This window comes from Microcebus murinus, chromosome 13 (genome assembly GCF_040939455.1).
Source record: "Microcebus murinus isolate Inina chromosome 13, M.murinus_Inina_mat1.0, whole genome shotgun sequence".
NCBI lineage: Eukaryota > Metazoa > Chordata > Mammalia > Primates > Cheirogaleidae > Microcebus > Microcebus murinus.
Window position 1 is genome coordinate 6,681,011 of NC_134116.1, and position 6,787 is coordinate 6,687,797.

A 6,787-nucleotide genomic window follows, 5' to 3' on the forward strand; every position below is an offset into this window, starting at 1 on the left:
CCCAGCAAGAGGAAGGGCCTGGGTTTATTTGAAGCTCCTCGTGGCCACATGGCCTGTCTCTGGCACGATGAGGTGCACCTGCTGCTCTCAGCTCCCAAACCCCCAACACACACGGTCCCCGGCGCCTTGTTCCACACCCCCACTTCTCTCCATTTGCGCGTAAAGAGCAGAAACAGCCCCAGCCCCGTGACTAGTCGTTGTGGGCAGCAGCCTCCTCACTTTCCCGCCAGCTGGTGTTTAGGGGTACTCTGGGTGGGGCTCCTGCTCCCTGCACCCCTTGGCATGGCCCAGGTGCAGATGAGGAGGGAGCTGGGGAGGTGCCCGCCACCCGCAGGGCTCTTGCCCCCGGCCTGTGACTCCGGGGTAGGCACTGCCCAGTGGGGCCAGCCAGGCCCATGTTCCCAGAGCGCACGCGGCAGGCTGGCAGGTCCCCCGGCCCTCCCTCCGCTGGCTCCCACCACCCAGAAATGGGAAGGAGAAGGCCACAGCTTTATTTACATAACACAAGAGATATAACAATAAACAAGCATTAATCATGATCATTACACCAAATCATACAAAATAATGCTGCTGACCGCTTCCGCGGAGCATTGGTTATTTTTTGTTCTTTTTCTTTTCCTCTTGGAAAAGGGGAAAAACGACAAAATCATTAGCAACCCAGGCTCCCCCAAATCAACATGTGTGTAAATTAAACACACGTGAAGCCTCAACGTGTGGCAAATTAGTGCAGGAAATGCTGTGGCCTGTGCATCTCCGAGTCCTGGCGCACATGGCGACGTGACAGGTATTATTGCCCTCTGTGGAATTATTTAAGCCCGGTAGGAATTCCCAGTGTCAGGAAATGTCAGGGCACTGTTATTAGACAAGTTTAATTAGGATCTACCCTGCTGCTCCTAACAAGTATTTAATTAACTTCCAGGCAGGGTAATTAGCTTTAGATTGTGGCTGATTTTCTCCCTCACCTTCTGTTGACACTTGGCCCGCGCGCGGCACCCTGCTTTGCTGACAGTGTAATGGATAGCATCGTCGGGAAGCCGAACACCGCGGCTTCCAGCCTAGGAGCGCAGCCCGGCCAGGACGAGAGAAGACACAATAACGTCCGTGGGCTCAGTCCCGGGTGTGGCAGAGGACCACGGGCTCCACAGGCACACGCGAGGCCGCCTCCACAGGAGGGGCAGTCTGGCCTTGACGACTCTAGGCAAAGCGGAATGAAGAGGAAGAGGCCCCAAAAACCAAAGCCACCCCCACCCCACCGGTGTCTAGCTCTGCCTGCCCGGCCCACGCGGCTTCTCTCCCCTGCAGCAGGTGGGGCCTGGCGCTTCTAGCTCCCTGGCCCGCATGTGTGCGCGTGCTTGGAGACCAAAAACTAGAGGACGTTGCCTGGGCCAGGCAGCCCCGGGAACCACACGGCTTCCACAGCGCTGCCTCTGCAAACACGCGGCGCGGCCCTCTTTCCCTCCGCCCACCCCACCTTATAACAGTGACGGGACTTCCTGTGACAACACACCAGTGAACAACTGGGCTGGAGAGACGGCTCGCTCGGGAGTTAGACACGCCCGTCGTGACGGAGAGAGGCGTAACAACTCACGCCGCTGCACCGTGCGTGAGTCTCAAACAGAACTGGTCCGCATCTGCGCCCCGGGTTCGCAGCAGCGTTCTTCACAGTCGACACAAAAGGCAGACGACGCAGCGTCCGCCCACGGGGGTGGATGAAGACATGGTCCAGCCTGCAGTGGGAGGGGACTCCGCCTGGAGGAGGGAGGAGGCTGTGGCACCCGCCTTGAGGACGTCATGCTCAGTGCGACAGGCCACTCACAGGACAAACGCTGTGTGACTCAGCTGCGCGGCCGCGAGGGTCTAGTCCGTGGAGTCGGAGAGTAGAATGATGGGTGGCAGGGGCTGGGGAGGGGACGGGAGCCAGTGTCTGTGGGGACAGTTTCAGGTGACAGGATGAAAAGAGTTCTGGGACGGAGGTGTGGCGCTGCGTGACAGTGTGAACGTACGCTCCCCCGAGCTGTGCACTTGAACTTGGGTAAGATGGGAAATTTTATGTGTATTTTGCCATAATAGAAGAAGGAAACTGGCTCTTAGCTTTCTGCAGCGCGTGTCTGAGAGCGGAAAGCAGCTCTGCTGCCTTCCCCGAGAAGAGCCTCCGCCTCCACAGGCCCTGCGGGCTCAGAGTTGCAGAAAAACTTGCATCTGGAATTCTACCTTTCGATGCTTACTGTCTTCATCGTTAAAGGAAATTACGGGATGTGGGGATTGTTAGAAACCTTGGAGCTGTGTATAGGCCACTGCCCAGGACCAGCCTGCGAGCTCTGCACGCCTGGGCTGATCCGCGCCCGCGGGGCCTGGAGGAGCAGCGCTGCGGCTGGCTCTGCACCCCAGGGGCCCCGGGCCCGGCCTCGCCGGGACCTCACGGAGGGTGAACAGGCCAGGAGCCCAGGGCAGGGCTGCACGGATGCTCCCGGTAGCAACTGCTCTGGCTGCTCGGTCCTGCCTGTCGGGGTGGCAAACACCTGTAACGCGGCCTGCAGACGCACTCAGGAGCAAACATGCAACCCTGCACTCGCGGGGTTATGTTTCACTGGAGGGAGTGCGTCGGCAAATAAGGATGTAGTTGGGCAGCTGGTGAGAGGGAAGCATGTAGGCGGCCCCAGTTTAACAGAGGGTGCTCAGGGAGGCCCACTGGGAAGATGGTGCTGGGCTGGAGCGCAGCTGCTGCGTGGGTGCTTGGGAGGAGTATTATTGACAGAGGGAGCAGGTGTAAGGGCCCTGGGGTCGGGGGACCTGCTCAAAGCTGGCAAGTGAAGGAAGCAGAAGTATCCCAGTGCTGCTGGTCTTAATACCACAACAGGGCCTCACCCCATATTAGAGAGCCGCAGACACTGGGCAATGTCCAGGGTAGGCATAGACTTCCAGGACCTTCCCTCCCTCCGACCCACCATCCACTGACAGCTGGGGAGCCCTCTGCCCTGGAGCTTCCTCACTGAGGGGAAGGTTTTGACCCCTGAGAATATGCAGAACAACAAAAGCTAGCGCCTGCGTTGACCCTCACACATCCAGATGCAATACTCTCAAATTATCTGGGTGTTAGTCACCTATTTCCATTAGCAAATTATTTTCTAATTGCTTCTGTAATAGCATTTGTATTATTTTGGAGAGAACTGGACACAGACACAGGTAAGCTGTAGGAGCTTCCAGGGCCTTGGCTGATGACTTGGAGAGGGTGGCGGGGGCCACGGGCTGTGCACACCCTGGTGGGCCGAGCCCATCTTCTCCTTCTTTTGTGACTTCCTTCCACACCTGTGGCTGGCCACTCAGGGTGGCCTCGGGGCTGTGGAATTTCACTCCCCAGCTGTGACACTGCTTCCGGGCCAATTCGAGACACACGCATCAGCCCCAAATGCCAGAGCTCCCGTGTCTGGAAACATAATTAAGTGAGTATTTTTTCCCCTTCTTGACTTTTGGAGAAAGAGCCCAAAACACAGAAAAATACCACAAAGAGCTAACAACCCCCACAGTGGCTGCAGGCACCTTCTGGAGGCCCTGTTCCCCTGCCACGCTGCGCCCTGTCCCCTCTGCCCTCCCTGGCACCTGGTCCCCTCACCCTGCTCTGGTTTCCTTCTTGGTGCAGACCCTTTCCTGCCTGTCCTGCGTTTATTGCGTGTTTAGCTCTTCCCCACTGCAGGGTGAGATGTCTGTTTTGTTTTCCGTTTTCCCTCCAGCTCCCAGGTGCGGTCGGCAGGGCTCTGTCATATCCATTAGTGCACAAGGGGTGGACACTCCCCACAGTGACACTGGGATTTAAAAAAGTGAACAAAACTAGCAACAGCCCAAGTATGCCCTGAGTGCAAAGCTATTCAGCCTGTCCATACATCCTCACCTGCTGTATTTTCCAGCGGGACTGACATTCAGAGGGATGCCCTGAGTCTGGTGAATAAATTACTGTAATCGACGAACTGATTGACACATATTTATTGGGTGCACTTTGCTAGGTGCTGGGACACAGCCGCTGGCTAGACACAGGGAAGGCCCATTCTCTCGAGCAGCTTCCTGTGCAGGGTAGGGGACACATGTCACCCAGCTGTGTTGGAGTGAGTGAAGCAAGGCCTTGCAGGAAGAAACCGGCTCTGAGACCACACGGGATGTTCACTTATCTCTGACAACTAAGTAGGAAAGAAGAGTGAGAGCCTCAGAAGATGCCGATGTTGACAAAGTGAGAACTAAAATGTGGTTTCTGGTTCAGCCTCTGACAGCCACGTGCATCTGCTAACCAGCTGCCTGTGACCATGGTTTAATCCCAGCTCTACGGGGCATGGCCTACAGCAGACGCACCCCGGGACACGTGGGCAGCACCCCGACTTACCTCCCTCGGCTTCCTTCCTGCCGGCCTTACCCGCCGGCCACACTTGACCCTTGTCAGTCAGAGGCGTGTCCGCTATTCCCTGGTGCCACTGGCTCACCACGTCTCCCACAGACTTGTCCTACCTCTTCTTGAGGAAGCTCTACGCCAGCAACTCAGTGTCGAGAGGGATGTGCTGACGAAACCCATGAAAAAGGTGACACAGCTAAGAATGCTGGTGTGCTCTACGAGGGACATCCTGTGCTTCCTGGGAGAAGAAAACACCAGCATCAAGGCCTGCCACACGATGTGCACAAAGGAGAACAGGACCCGGAGCATTTCCCTTAGATCGTGTGCATAAAACGAACTGGGACAAAATGCGAGAAACAAGAGCCTTCTTCCGGTTGCCTAACCCAGCCTTCCGCAGGTGGGGCTCTGGCCCTTCCGGCCACGCGCACCTGCGCGAGAGAGCGGCCGTGAGGAGCCAGTCCTTTCCGCACACGCTGCCGTGCGTGGAGGCCGCCGGGCACCAGCCCACGTTCCAGCTTCTAGTCTTTCCGTGATCTCCAGTGGGCCTCGGGCAGCGGCGAGGTCCTTTCCGAAGACATGGAGAGTGCCGCTGTCTCTCGGGTGACCCTCCGCTTCTCCGTGGAACAGAGGGAGCCCCCGCTGGGGAAGGACCACTGGAAGGGGACGTCTCAGTCCACGGATGGACCAGACTTTTCTGTGGCCCTCCGAGGTCTAGCGCTGGTTCCGAAAGGAGCCCACGGATCCAGGGCACCAGCAGACAGAGCCCTGCGGGAGCCAGGTAGGATGCTCAGGTACACGGCATGGCCTCGTCACAGGGGCCGCCCTGGCCACACATGCTGGGAGTCCGTGCCGAGGTCTTCGGTGCTGGCTCAGGCCCAGGGGCTCCCACTCCTGACCGAGTCCTTGGTTCTGTGCTCACGAGCAGAGGCTCTAATCAGAGGGGCCATGAAGATGCTGAACAAAGTGGGAGGGTTCTGTGCCCGGTGTCTGTCGGGACCTGGCCCGGCTGTGTTCAGCTCTGAAGACCCATCGGGGTGGTTGAATTCCGCAGCGCAGCGAGTGCTCCAGTTCTGCTTGTTCTCTTCATTTTTCCCAGGAGAGATGCTCGACTCCTGCGGCCCCTCCCCGAGAACACGCTGGGAGGGCGAGCGCAGCCCTGCGGCTCCAGGGGGCCCTTGCTTCATGAAACCAGTGGCGGTTAGCAGTGACCTTCTGCAGGCTGGCGGTGCCAGGGCGCCCGGGTCTTTGCAGGCTCTTGCCCCCTCCCTCCTGCTCCCCAGCCCCCGCATGAGCTGGGGGCCTGGCCACACAGCCCGCCCTGCCTCCTCCTTGGGTAACGCTGAAGCCACCAAGTCAGTGTTGAAGCAGGGAGGCGGGGCTAGGACGCGGGACAGTGATGCCGAGAGTTGCGGCTGTGGGCTGTCCGCAGGCTCTGCACACACAGCGTGTCTGTCCTGGCGACGCTTCGGTCCTAAGGAGCGCTTGCCGCGGCACGTCTAGCCCGAGCAACAGGGCGAGCACTTTTCTGTCACAGTTTCTCAGCTCCCACACTGTGGCTCTCAGTGGGGTTGTCTTCCAGGCACATGCTCCTGGCACGGCCCAGCCAGCCTCACCCACGTCACCTGTCGCAGGACTGACACATCCTGCGCACAGGAGCAGGACTCCTTTGTCGTTCCTCATTGCATCTTTGTCCGAATCAGCCTAGGCAGTTCAACAGAAGGAGGGCATCCTCGTGTGCTCGTCCAAAACAAGGCTGGAAACCAGGGGATCTCCGGTCCTGCAGCCCCCTCGGGCCTAGGCATGGCATCAGCGCTGCTCCCGGGAGCCGACACGGAGCGTGGCAGGCACGGCCCCACCCCTGCCCTGGCCTTCCCCTTCGCGCTCCCGACCAGTGACTTCTGTTCCCAGCCTCACGTTACCCTGTGCTTACCTCTTGTCCAGTTTCCAGAATCATTATTTCTGGTTGGAGGACACCTGTCCCAGTCTGCTCAGGCTGCCCTCACAGAGTCCCGCAGTCTGGGCGGCTTGTGAACAGCAGGTGTTTATCCCTCACGGTTCTGGGGGCTGGAAGTCCAAGCACAAAGTGAGGTGGATCTGGTGCCTGGTGAGGCCCTTCCTGGTGCATAGACGCATCTTCTCTGTGTCCTTGCATGGCAGGACCCACGAGGGAGCTCTCTGGGTCCCTTTTACAAGGCACTAATCCCAATTGTGACTTCATCACCTCCCAAAGGCCCCACCTCCAAACACCACTGCTTTGGGGGTTAGGGTTTCACAGTGTGATTTTTGGAGAGGCACAAACATTCAGTCTATAGCACCATCTTCCTAGAAATACCTCAATGTTGCCTTAAGCTCAGGTTTACCTAACTCATAATCCCCTCTTCCTGCCGGGAATAACAGGTTTGCCTTCAGACT

The 6,787-nt window shown here is 58.2% G+C and overlaps 1 long non-coding RNA gene across 1 annotated transcript; it reads right to left on the minus strand.

Moving 5' to 3' along the window:
* Positions 1-3,929: 3,929 nt before the first annotated feature.
* Positions 3,930-6,533, minus strand: LOC105864231 (uncharacterized). The gene is made up of 3 exons (XR_001150896.2): positions 6,306-6,533; positions 4,370-4,613; positions 3,930-4,169 (listed from the first exon to the last, which is right to left on the minus strand). It is a non-coding gene; the product is annotated as an uncharacterized LOC105864231 (long non-coding RNA).
* Positions 6,534-6,787: the final 254 nt, after the last annotated feature.